Genomic DNA, 14,742 nt, shown 5'->3' with positions numbered 1-14,742 from the left:
ATTAAGATCACACAGCTACTAAATGGCAGTACAAAGATAAAAATTCTGGCTCAGTTTGCCCACAGGATCCTTCCTTGTAACCATAGTGCAATCCTGCTTTCTGTTTTGACCACTACTACAAAGGTAACTGGCTTTCATGTGAAAATAGGGAGATTATATGTGTGTGTGTATATGTATGTATGCTTACAATGCATATGTGTATACATGTTTATGTTAATGTACATGTTTACATATGTGTGTATGTTTATATATGTTTATGTATACACATATATACACACAAGCATATATACACACAATATTGTATATATGTATATATAATATATGTACCTATATTTATACATAGACACACTATATATACATATATATCTATGTATATGTAGCATAGATTTCTTATAAGTATTATATAAAATAAAACATAAATAATTATCTACTTCAGTGCCTAAATACATGTACAATAGGTATCATCATTTGGATCTCATTCACCAGATTTCAGAGACACAGCAAAAAGGACAGAGACTATATTTCTTTTGGTTACCATTGTACACCCAGTATTTACCACATAAAGATCTTTGCCTGGCATATGACTTATTCAATGAATGAATACATGAAGGAAAACACAAATATTGTAATAGTATCAGTCAGTGACAAACACAGTTCCCTTTCATTCCCTGTCAAGAATACATTTTTCTCTCCAATTATACAAATATATCATAATTAAGAATTCACACCAATCCACAAGAGAATACTTTTTCTCAACTTCTGCTGCATTCTATATCACTCATTGCACCATTTATATATTAATTTCTTTGCATTATTAATTACCTATTCTTTGGATATGCCAGTGTATTTCAAGGATGCAAAGAAGTAGCTCTATTTCTTCAGCGTTCTTCTTGATATTAAAAGTACTATTTGTCACAGACAAAATGGACAAGGCCTGTATATAGATTTTTGCTTCTCTGGTGTTCCCAGTCTGGATACCTGAATCTTAACAGCAATTGTCATTTGATTATGTTTTCTCTTCTGATAGTTCCCTGTAACACTAACTGAAGGAATGTGTAATTAAGAATCCTATAAAGATCTCATTTAACAATGACTGAATTCATACCATCAAATCCAATATATACAGTGTTCTAATTTCACACATATATGTTAAAGCAATCTGGATCCTAACTATAATACAGGACAGATAAAACAGAGCCTGGAGAGGCTAAGGAAAAGGTCCTTCATCTTGTTTTGTGTCTGGACTCTCTTATCTAATTTTTTTGGGTTTCTGCATCACACACCAAGAAGTCAGTCCAGTATTCTTGGGGCAGGACCCGTATTTTTATTTTAAAGAATTCCCTCTCTATCTTTAATTATTTCAAGTTTATATTTTAAATTTAAAGTTCAATACTTCATCAAATTACTTTGAAATAGTTCAAAGTAAATGATCAAATGTATTATTGAGAAAATTTGTACAAATATTATTGATATTGTAAATGATTTGCTCCCTCTAATATAGGTCCTGCAAAACGACTGCACATGCCGAGTAAAGGCCTTCTCTCTGTTTGCTGAGAATGGAGCCAGGAGTGTTTAATAGATTATTCTGAATTATTACTAGAAGAGAGAAATTTTGTTTATTTTCCTTTTCCTTTCTTTCTTTCTTTCTTTCTTCCTCCCTCCCTCCCTTCCTTCCTTTATCTTTTTCCTTCTTTTTTCTTTTCTTTGATACAGGGCCTCACTCTGTTGCCTAGGCTGAGTGCAGTGTCATGATCATAGCTCACTGCAGCCTCAAAATCCTGGGCACATGCAATCCTCCTCCTTCAGCCTCCTGAGTAGCTTGGACTACAGGTGCCTGCCACCATGCTTGGCTAATTTCTTAATTTTTTTTTCTAGAGACAGGGTCTTGCTATGCTGCCCAGGCTGATCTTGAACTTCTGGGCTCAAGCGATCCTCCTACCTCAGCCTCCCAAGGACTGGGACTATAGGTGTGAGACACTGCGCCCAGCCAAGAGAGCAATATTCAAACTCATCATTTCTTCGAAAACTTTCTCTATTACTCAAAAATTACCTACCAATTAATTTATTCTTTCATTCAGCACATATTAATTTATGCACTAATCCTCTGGTTTCTTTTCACATTCTATTATCAAACAAAACTGTTGACCGCAGCAGCCTGAGGTTATGCTGTTTGTTTTCTGTAGAATGAGCTTTCCATGCAGAGCTATTGTGAGGACCAAATGAGGTAAGAATTATTAAGTACTATATAGCAGGAAGGTCTGCCTTGTTGGTATACGTGTGACACAATGGGTTTGATTCAGAGGTAAGAATAACTAAGTGCTGAATTTTGTATCTGAGTGTGCAACTGGTGTCTTTTGAGGTGTGTGTGTGTGTGTGGTGTGTGTGTGTGTGTTTATACTGACTAATTTCTAAGATGAGTTGCTCCATTGAACTCCAGGACAAAAATGATCACATCTATGTTGTAAACAACTTAATCACACACAGATAAACATATAAGAGAATTTTGAGACAAGGAAATGACTGATTTTCAATTGTTATGCTTTGAGAGTATAAACCAGAATCACATTACCACTGCCTACCCGTAAATCAATATACTACGGGTTTTATATCAATTACTGAATATGAATTGGGTCAAAGAAAAGGTAAATAAGGTAAATGTAGGTAAGTTGGGTTTTTATGTGTTTTATATTCCAGTTTTGTCTATAAAATATCACACTCTGCTTATATTCTGAATCTGCTTATAATCAACATTATCTAATTAAATAATGCTCAGACATGAAACAGAATTGGCTTGTTTTTTTTAAACTCCCTCCAGGTTACTCACATTTATTTTGTGTGTTTTAGAGACATCAGGTCTTATAAATGTGCAATAGTATTCTTATGGTAGCTGTGTAAAACCAGGCGTGGGTAATGTGTGATGTCTTTGGCCACACAAATTCACCAGTGATGAAACTGATTTTTTGCTTGTGTCATTGTTTTTAGGCTCAATGATGAGTCATGAAACTTTCCTCTCACCTCATATTCATTACTACATCTGGTGCCATCCAGACAGAGTTAATATCTACAATGTACTGATTGATTTAGGAAGATGATAATGAGATTATTGCTCATGCCCTTAAAGCATGACAACTGAAATCCTATCATTTTCCACATGAGGAAATATGCTAAATATTATAATATCTGACATGTCTATCACTGTGGGATTAAGCCAGCTATCTGAAACAGAGGTTTGATATTTTGATCTTTAGACATATTATCTTCTTTTGTCTTACAAACACAGAATTATTGATGTGGAGATAATGGCAGTTTATATTTGCATGCCTACATCTTTAATTCCACAAAATGTTAAGGTCCTCCTGGTTCATATCTGTGAAAAGAAGCTAAGAGCAAGCAATGTTCTTTCCTCTGATTATGTGGGGCATGACCACAGAATAGGGGAAGACAGGTGTTTAACTTGGAGCATTTATATTTCAGGCCAGGAGAATCCAGTTTAAAAGTTTTCAAAAGACTGATGAGTCGCAAAAATATTAAATGTGTGGGAAATCTGACCAGTTAAACAAAATGAAGAAGGAATGTTTCCTGAATATTCAAAGAAGGCAAGTTATAGACTTGGATGAGCATGTTTTTAAGGCTAATAAGTGTACAGCGTTTTTTTCCCTCCCCCTTGGAGGGAAATGTTTTATAGACCATTTACTTATTTTATTTTAAAATGTACATTTCATGTGAATTTCATTTCTTTTACTCTTTTCCTCAAAGATTCATAATCTTCTAAAATTTAGCTTCAGGAACATACTTCTGAGAATGACAAGAGATTACTGAAACTGGCCTCCGAACCATTCAATACACAGGTGCTTATTGTCCATTTTTAGACATTCACTGGTTGAGACTTACAGTAAGCCATTCCTCTCTCCTGTTAGCATCTGTCCACAAGCAAGTATGCATATATCTGCTTTGTGCCTAATATTATTTCAATTACTATGAGGCATTCTTAAGAAGTGATAATGCACATACATCCTAACTAGGAGATAAGACATACATTCACTTATCTGCATTGGCTTGTACATGTATTTTCAGGCTTGAGACATGTCTAGAAAGTAGGATAGAAAACAAGAGATACAAGTGCCTATCTGACATTTTCACAGAGGTGTTTTCTAGGCATCTCAACTATAGCCAGAATACCATTCCTAGTTTTTCCACTCACTGCAGCCTACCACTCCACTAGTCCAAAATCTAGAAATCTCTCTTCCTTTCTTTTCATGTCCACTGCCATTCATTCAATCTCTCAGCAAATCTCATAGCACTACTTCAAGTATATATTGTGAATCTGTCTATTTGTTGCCATAACCACTGATTCTTGCAACTGGAATCAATCATGATATCTCACTTGCCCTACTGTAATACTTTCTTTATTCACTCTTGACCCTCCTTAATTATCGACACAACAGCTAGAATGATTATTTAAAAATATTAATTAGATCATAATTTACCACTGCATAAGACCAACAATGCCTTGCCTCACTTTGCAAAAATGGGAACATTTTCTACAAAGCACTGTGTGATCTGGTCCTGCCTCATTGGCCTTCCTTGAGTATGTTAAGCTTATTTCTGCCTTAGGTGCTTTGCTCTGTCTTTCTGCAATGCCTTTCTCGATATTTTCCCATAGCTGGATGAATCTTCTCATTCAGTTCTCAGCTTAAATATTACTGCTCTAGAGATGACTTCCCCAATCAGACAATGTATCCTCCCAGTCACTATCACACAGTCTAATTTAAATTCTAAGCTAATTTAAAGTACTTATCACTACCTGACATTTTTCTTATATATCTGTTTCTTACTAATGTGCCTGGTACCCATCAGACACTCAATAACTATTTGTTGAATGAATGGAAATTATGACTGCTACATAATACATTTTGATAACATGAACCTTATAACTGAGCTTCTCAGCAGATACTAGTTATTGACAGCTTCAAAGCCAATCTCTTCTTGATATATTTAACTTTTCTTAAATAATATGCAGTTTTAAAATTTAAATAACTTGCACCATTCATAAACATTTATACAAAGTATGATTAGTGCTTATTTGTAAGGAAATACTCTAATTTTAACACTTTAATACATGGAACACACTTGAGAAATCTAGAAATGCTTCCTACCCGGGATGCCTTAATTAGGCGGACTTACTTAAATGTGCTTATTTTTAAATTTGGCAAGGTTCACAAACATTAATTTTGTTACACTGCAGATACTAATAGTATTATAAATATCTTAAGTAAAGGTATTATGTCATTTTCCCATAAGACTGAAGAAATAGAACTCCTAAACATGAGTGAAATCCCCCTTACTTGCCTGCAGATTTTTCTCCATTATGAATTGCTCCCAATTCAGATTTCAAAATTTCAGTATTTAATAACTTCATTACACATACTATTTAAGCTATCTCTAAGTATGTGGGTTTTAAAAATCATTATTATGGTACAATTTACATACCATAAAACTCACCCCCTACAAGTGTTTAAGGCAATGATAATCTGTAAATTTATAGAGTTGTGCAGCATCACCACAACCTGGTTTTAGGATATTCCAATTACCCAAAAGTTTCCTTGCCTCCTTTAGCAGCCACTATTCGCCACCTACCCAAGCTTCAAGAAACTACTGATTTGTTGTCCTCATAATTTTTTCACATTCAATCATTTCATATAAAGGGAATTTTATAATAACAAATATTAGTATTTTGTGTCTTTTTACCTTCATTTAGTATGTTTTTATACATGCTGAAATATTCTGTGCTTTATGGTGTTAGTCTATTTTATTGCTGAATAATATCCCATTGTATGGATGTACCACCACATTTTGTTTACCATTCATCGACCTGCTAGGGATTTAGATTGTGTCCAGTTTTGGGGTATTAGAAGCAATGCTGCTATGACCATCTGCATACAAGTCTTTTTTTCTGGATATATATTTTTGTCTTAGATAGGTGATGTGGAGTAGAATTTTCAGATTGTATGGTACATTTTTGTAACATTATAAGAAACTGCCAAACTGTTTTCCAAAGCAGGTGCACCATTTTATATTCCAACAAGTAATGCATGAGGATTCCAGTTTCTCCACATTCTCATTGTCATTAATTATTGTCTATATTTTGATACTAGCCATTTTAGTGGGCAGAAATGTCAACATAGTATATTGGTTAAAATAACAGATTCTGGGCCAAACTGTGTAAATTCATATCACAACTTGCCATTCTGTAACTTAACATTCCTATCTGTAGAATGAGGACAGTAATAACACCTGCCTTAGCCTGTTTGAACTGCTATAACAAAAATGCCATAGACTGGGTAGCTTCAATAACAAACATTAATTTCTCACAGTTTTGGAGGCTAGGAAGACCAAGATCAAGGTGTCTGCTGAAGACTTGCTTCTGGGTTAATAGATAGGCATCTTTTTGCTGTCTTCAAGTGGGAGAAAGGATTAGGCTCTCTGGAGTCTCTTGAATAAAAGTAAGGGCACCATCCTCTGACCTATCAAACCTTTGACTTATCAAAGGTCTACCTCTTAATACTACCAGATTGGGGTATTATTCCAACATATACATTTTGAGGGGACACAAACATTCAATCTATAACAGTAATTATCTCACAGGATTACTGGAGGTATAAATAAATTATTATAACTTTTAGCTTACAAAAGGTGTGTCTCATAGTAAATTTTATATAAAAGTTAACCATAATAATTTTTTTATTATCATAATTTGCAAAGTTACAGCATACTTAACCTGTGTGGATTATAGTTAGGCTTTGGGACACTGTTTATGCCCTCTTAATGATCGGCTCCTTATATGATGTCAGCTTAAAATAGTTAAGATAGTTATCACAACATCCAGACACTAGAATATTAGGTACTGTGAAAATCAAACCACAGATTTTAAATGACAATTAGAATGGTTAAAACTTCTAAATTGCCAGATTGACCTGCCAGACTACTTCAGTCAAATATGGGACTTTGAATGAATGATTGAACCAGTGGTTTAGTTTACTCATAAAATGTACCTGTCCATGGGGACAAAAAAGGAAACTGCTGTAGGTAAGCTGTTTTCCTTTACAAAATTGTCAATTGTTTGACCATAAGGACCTTCGTCTTCTGTTTTCTTTACCCCATTTATTTGTTTCCTTGTCTTCTTTCTCCTTCGCTTGACTACACGGATGATTAATGGATCACTGCTGCTTTGACCAAGGAATAAATGGAGAAAGAGCAAAAGGATGATATTCCCCCTCTCGAGTTACTAAAATGTCCATTTTAGACACTTTTCTAGAAAGGCATATGTCCCATCTGCTTGTCAAATCCCTTTCTGATTAATAGCTTTAGATGTTTTGCATGCATGCTTGCCAGTTTTTAAAGCACATTACTAAAAGCATTTCAGAGCATTTCCCCAGGGTTTCCAGCAACAAGTAGGGATCAATTCTCCATGCTTAGGTCACTGCTGTACTAATTTCTCCAGGTTCCAGCAAGTCTTGGGGGTACCAAAAGAATTCCCTAACAGCAGCCAAATTTTACTGAGATCACCCAACTTAGCCTTCTGTATCGCATCCTGGGAGTGACTTGATTTAGGTTACGATATAGTAAAACTATTATAAAATTGCACACTATTTTCACTCACCTGTGTACCACTCATAGTCATATGAATATGACATTCAACTATTTATGGACTGTCAAGGTTTTCTCCATTTCTGAAAGTCTCTGTTACTATGAAAATAGCATGGATAGATTCTATCTAGTTTTAAAAAGAAGTAGACCAATGAATAAAAGATATATGAAGGCACATTCTGTCACTATGAATATTCAACCACGTTGGATAATCGCAAGTGTAGAAGAGAGTAATATAGTGGATTAAGTGTCATACTATGCCAAACCACAGGGTGTTGGAGAAGCTCTCACTAGATGATAAAATCCAGAAGGATTGGGAAGTGGACTCTTCAGAAGGAAGAACTTCAACCAATGCATGACAGAAGGCAGAAGGGGATAGAAGATATATTTCCTCTCCATTTTTTCCTGTGATGGATTACCCCAAGGCAGTGCTTTCTAGCTCGTCTATCAGGAGTTGTCCCATGTGGCCAGTTGGCTGTCTGTGTCTCATTGAAGTTGTGAAGCGGTGGCTAACTCAGTAATGCATTACCTTGTATTCAGGTCTCATCTTTCTCTGTCTCATTTCCATTTTCTTTTACTCTTGCTACCCTAGAATTTTATCTCCCAATGAAACATTAACACTTGACCCTTTCCTTGGGTTCTGTTTTCTACCACCCTGAGCTAAGATACATACTAGTCAAAAGCTAGAATAGAGGGCTGTACATTTTATTTTAAAACTTGGCATAAATGCATAAAACTACTAGCAGACTGGATGATGATGATGGCTGATGACAATTAATATCATGCATCTGTGGCATACATACTTTCTTCCAGATACTGTATGAGGTGTTTGCATAGGGTTGTGAATCCTCACAACCATACTATGAGGAAGGTAGTATTATTATCTCCACCTTACAGATAACAGAATTGAAGTATAAAATGTTCATACATCTAGTAAGCCCAGGGTCATCTAGCTAATGAGCAACAGAGCTGGGATTTCAACCCAAACGATCTGATGCTTTTTCATTTGGGTTGAAGCATTCATGAATAAAGTGGAGTTCTCAGCGACCTCCTGTTCTTATGTGGTGATTCTGAGACTGATATTACTACCTGCCCAGTAGCTTCTGGAAGAGGTCATCTGAGTCCTTGCCATATTACTTATGATTACAATAAGGTCTCTAGAGAGCTGAAGTCCACTTTCTTTCAAGAATGTGTGGTTGTTGAGGCATCTGATTCCCTACCTCCCAGGCTACTGAGATTGTATGTTCAAAAGGAGGCAATGAAAAAAAAAACACACACTTAGTTGAACAAAAATCTCTCATACCTTTCCCTGTAGAGGAGGTTTATGAAAGGTCTACGTTATTTAACATTTAATTGAGGGCACTTGTAGTTTCATCCTTGAATCACTTTTACCCACTATCACACAGTGCATACCACATTCTTCCTGCACACAAACAGGCACGCCCATGCTTAGGCCCAGGACACTCATCATGTGACTGGCACTAAAATACAAACATTCCCATTCTGTGTGGTATAAGATACTGGTGACTGAAAGTGACTATACATGCTTTTTGCCTTTCTGTTGCTCTATTTAAAATAATCACTACAGACTCTCTTTCAACAAAAGGTCATTTGTGTCAATGGACAGAACAGAGGATCAGATCACCTGCGGTAATTGCAAATTAATGCTCTCCTGGTAATGCATTAACTACACACTATTGATCTACAATTGAATCATAGAGGCTACTGATAAGTGATTTTTAGTTTCCTGCTTTTTTGTGTGTGCTTTTATTGCTTTTGCCATAATGCATTTTTCTTTCAATTGGAATTTCCTCTAATTGTCTCCATTTTTAATTTCCCACAGTGAGATGACTTCTAACTTGTAATTAGAATCTGTAAAAATTCATGTCTCTGTCTCAAAAGCCTTTCAGAAATCTACTGAACTGTAACTTTGATGCCATAAACCACATATATGATGCACAGATACATAGTTTTAGAAAGTCAAGCTTTTGAATGATTTTTTTATTAATACTCAGATAAAACAGAAATCCATTTGGTCCTCTATACACACTAGCAATTTGTTAAGCAGTCTGCAGTAAAACATTCAAAAGTTTCCCCTAAAAGCATTTTACTTGGAGAACATTGATGACGTGTTTTTCTTTCAAAGAGCAAACTTTTAAAATATGAGTAAACAGTTTATTCCAGAGATAATTTTTTTAAAAAGTGTATGAGAGAAGTGGGGCACAGTGGCTCATGCCTGTAATCCCAGTACTTTGGAAGGCCGAGACAGGCAAATTAAGGTCAGGAGCTCGAGAACAGCCTGACCAACATGGTGAAACCCATATCTATTAAAAATAACAAAAATTATAGCCGGGTATGGTGGCGGGCACCTGTAGTCCCAGCTACTCAGGAGGCTGAGGCAGGATAATTGTTTGAACCTGGAAGGCAGAGGTCGCAGTGAGCTGAGATGGCACCACTGCACTCCAGCCTGGGTGACAAAGCAACACTTGTCTCAAAAAAAAAAAAAAAAAAGTGTTTGAGAAGAGGATGCAAATTTCCAGTTGAGTAAATATTTATACACATCTTCACAGCATACTTTTGACAATGTTAACTTTTCTCATGTTTATGTCAAAACCTTAATTGAGGGCCTGGCGCAGTGGCTCACGCCTGTAATCCCAGCACTTTGGGAGGCTGAGGTGAGCTGATCACCTGAGGTCAGGAGTTCGAGACCAGCCTGACCAAGATGGTGAAACTCCATCTCTATTAAAAACTTAAAAATTAGCTGGGCATGGTGGTGGGTGCCTGTAATCCCAGGTACTTGGGAGGCTGAGGCAGGAGAATTGCTTGAACCTGGGAGGCGGGGGTTGCAGTGAGCCGAGATTGCACCACTGCACTCCAGCCTGGGCAACACAGCAAGATTCTGTCTCAAAAAACAAACAAACAAACAAAAACAAAAAACACCTTAGTTGATAATAATTATTCTATCTGGTGGGAATAAACCCAAGTTTGTATTTCAGTGTTGTACTTGATCAAGCTCCCTCGTCTAGACAGAGGTCATTCAGCCTAAATCTTGTTTCTGAACTGTGATCTAGAAATCACCTAAAATGGAGAGAGAGTCTGACAGTAATTTCCTTCACTACTATTTGTAAACTTTAAGCTTATCATTGTTTTTCTATATTTCTAAATAAGAGACATAGTTGTGATTTCTAATAAACGTATTTACAAAAGTGTTTTCAGGCCTGTAAGAACTCTGATATTTTACTGTAATATCTTTTACAATCATTATTTGCAGCTAGTCACAATTAAATATCACCAAAATAAATGTGTGCCCAAATTGTTTGCTTATTTTTTATTCCTCAGTAAATCATGATTATCTGTACCAAAAAAAAAAAAAAAAAAAGTAATAAATGTCATCTGCATGGCTAGAATTACCTAAGTCTGATACTCTTTCTTTTATCATTTTATAACTAGAAACAGATACAATTAGAGTTGATATTCATTTTACAAGCAGTCTTAGGGTTGGACCAGAGTGCTGAGGGCTCCCTGATGTGCCAATCATTGTTGGATAATGAAAAGTGGGGAAGCACCAGGGTGGTTGGAGCAGGAGGGAGATACTCGGAGGACTGAGACTCTATATTAAATATCATTTCTGTCTTATTACAATTCAATGAGATAGGTAGTATAACTTCCATTTTATAGATAAATAAACCAAGGTTTACAGAGGTTAAATAATGAGCCCAAATTTATCCGCTAGTAAATGGTGAAAAAAGTATTATAAAACTTCAAAGCTCCTTCTCTTAACTACCATACTATACATGACAGTAGAACCACATCTGTATACATAATGATAGCACATAAATACTGTAAAGAATCTTCAAGCTTAGGATGAACTGAGATTTTTCAAAAATGTTAAAACTAACAACAGGGTTTCTTAATAGGTACAACATACATTAAAAGACTAGACTTCACTATGAAATAAATCCATGTAACAAAACTTTACTTGTAATCCTTAAATTTACACAAATATAAAAGTGAATGCATTAAGAATGAGGAAACTGAACATACTGATTTATGAAGAAAAAACAAAAAATGACCAAAAATACACTTGGTATTAGGTATATAGAGGTATAAGGTAGAACAATTCAGCTTTACTTGTATCTCACTAATGAAAGCTACCCCACTCGCCTTTATACAGAGGTTCTCAGAGCGTGGTTACATTTTTGGTCTAGAGCTGGAGTCATTCTCCAGTCTAGCTACTGTCTAACATTGTCTTCCTCCCTCTTCCTCTTTTCTGTTCTGCTTCAGCCTTTAAACATCCTAGATCAAACCCAAAAAGCCAATAAATAAATCCTCAAATTTTCTGATCTTGGAAGGTGGTTAGGAATGGGAACTTTTCAAATCTACTCCATAAACAATAAACTCAGAATAACTCAGAAGTACACCAACACAAGGAAAAAAGGAAAAGAAGAATAAAATAATGATATGCCAAATCGAAAGTGACAAGTGGACTTTCTGAGAAGAAGATAACATCAGAGGGTCTAGTTTGTTGTGAACACATTGAAAAGATGGTGACCAAACATGAGACTAACTGTAAACAGGCCTATATAAACACGAGTGTAGGTGTTAGGAGGATAAGAGATTTTAAAGTTTGGTTTGTTAGTACTGCAAAGAGAAACTGCCTTTTGAAAAGGCAAAGGTGCATAAAAAAATTAAAGGTACCAGTCTGAAAATAGCCCAGAAAAGTCTAAATTTGTTTTGAACCATTTAGAGGAAAGATAGTAATCATCAGGTAGAGAGAGAAGTCTCTTAAAAAGGAGAGTGGCCATAACCCATGAGCTTCATTTTTATAATAAGCTTATAATTCAGTGTCATTTAGAAAATGCAATGAAGAAAAGTTATAAAGAATTGGGACAGCACACACAAAGAAAAACAGTGGAGTACAAAACTGAATGTTGTGATTGGAAACTCTTAGGGAGGTAGATGCTTATGAGGGACCAACTGTGAAATGTATTTTTGCGGCCTGTATTTTCATTTTTTGTTGCAAGAGAAATACTTACAGTGGCACAATCTATTCTCATCTGAATCCTTGGGAAAAATTTTAAATATATTAAGCACATGATAGAACTAAATGATTCTGGAAAGGGATCTGTGTAAGTCTGAGTTTTGGATTAATATTTAATAATGTTTTCCCTTGTATAGAAAGTTAATGATGATGTTCTACCATTAACAGAACATGTGCTTTAGAGACATGTTTCCTCTACAAGTGATGAATTTGAGTTGATAAAGGCACACTTTTGGGGCCTGTCACCCTTGAGAGTAGTAAAACATATTCATAAGCAGCTAACCAAGGGTGAAGGAGGCAATGAGTAGCCCTAGACAAGAGGAGAATTAAAATTTTGGAGGATAAAAACCATTAATTAAAAATGAACACGATGCCCTGGAAGTACAAAGTAGAAAGGGTCCACTGAGCATTCGCTCTGGGATCTGAGGAAAGTGACGGCGGGTGTGCTGTTGGCTTGTGAAAACGTAAAGACCTTGCCACTCTTTGGCGACACGTCACTCTCCAAGTGCAGAAAAACATCTAAAATCATTATCATGACCTGAAGTACTCCACAAGATTCACCTCTGCCCATGTCTTTCACTTCATCTCCTATCATTCTCACCTCTGCTCAGTATGTCTTGCCATGCCTGAAATAGGCCATATTTGCTCACACCCTTTTATAACTACACCTTGATATTTATGCTGTTGCTCTTTCTCTGGCCAGGGGGACACTCTTCTCTCAGTTCTCTGAATGGCTCAATTATTTTATCATTGCTATGGTTTGAATGTCCCCTCCAAAATTCATGTTCAAACTCAATCTCCAATGTGGCAATATTGAGAGGTGGGGTCTTGGAGAGATGACTGGATCATGACAGCTCTGCCCTCATGAATGGATTATTCCATTCATAGATTAATGTACCATCATAGGAGTGGGATTCATGGCTTTATAAGAAGAGAAAGACAGACCTGAGCTAGCACATTAGCAAGCACAGGTCCCTCATCACGTGATGCCCTGCCCCATCTCGGGACTCTCCAGAGAGTCTCTGCCAGCAAGAAACTCACACCAGATGCAGCCCCTTGACCTTGGACTTCTCAGCATCCACAACTGTAAGAAATAAATTCCCTTTTTAAAAAACTTGCCCAGTTTTGAGTACTGTATTATAAGTAACAGAAAATGGACGAAGACATCAATCCTTTGAGGGAGCTTCTAGCATGCAAGCTTCCTAAGGGCAGGTCTCAGATGTCTGAGAACATCCTTGTATCCTTGATGCTTGAGCCCTGCCTGGGATAGAGTAGGGCTCATTAGGTGATAAAGATGTCATTTTATGATAGTTCATTGAGGACATTATTTTCCTTTTGCTAGATACCACATTTCAAATGTTTAACTAAGATAAACTTTTTAAAGGAAGCTACACTGTTTATCTTACTGTCAATTAAATTCCTCAATGGTTTTTCCACAAAATCTTCTCTTTGCCATGGTTGTCTCTACTTCAGATGTATAGTTAAGTCTTTGTACCCAAGAATAGGACCTTACTTTTGTCAATAATTAACTGTATCTTCTCATATTAGATCAATCACACATACATCTCCTGATTTTTCTGAATCTACTTTGCTCTTTATTCCAATTTTACTCTTTATTCCAAATGTACTCCAAATTTCATGTTATTCAAAAATATGATCAAATAGATTTCTCTGCTTCCCCCAAGCAGAGCCCACTAGCCCCAGAGTAGTCAGTCTTCTAGAAATCTCAGCACCTGGAAAGAATGATCAGAATTCAAAATAATTTTGGAAACTGAAGAAGTCAGGCATAAACTACTTAATAAAGACAAAAGCAAATATCTCATTTAAAAATTATATGATTGGGTATAAACAAACTACTCACAGAGAGAGCTCAAGAACTGAGAATGAATCAGCGATTAATAAGTAAAAGAGCAAGCTTTCACATGTTTTTAATGTTGAATTCCTCTTTCATTTTGCTAGCACATTTCTTGAGTATAGTACAGGAAGGGTGGGGGATGTAGAGACAAATTATAGAATAGAAATCAGGTAACATGGTTTCTAGTCCTACTGGAAAG

At 36.0% G+C, this 14,742-nt stretch overlaps 1 protein-coding gene across 15 annotated transcripts in view; it reads right to left on the bottom strand.

The window, feature by feature from the left end:
• The window catches only part of DPYD (dihydropyrimidine dehydrogenase), an 863,430-nt gene that overhangs the window by 135,040 nt on the left and 713,648 nt on the right, over positions 1-14,742 (bottom strand). The window lies entirely within an intron of this gene.

Source organism: Macaca fascicularis, chromosome 1 (genome assembly GCF_037993035.2).
Source record: "Macaca fascicularis isolate 582-1 chromosome 1, T2T-MFA8v1.1".
Lineage (NCBI taxonomy): Eukaryota > Metazoa > Chordata > Mammalia > Primates > Cercopithecidae > Macaca > Macaca fascicularis.
This window is presented reverse-complemented; position numbering and strand designations above follow the sequence as displayed.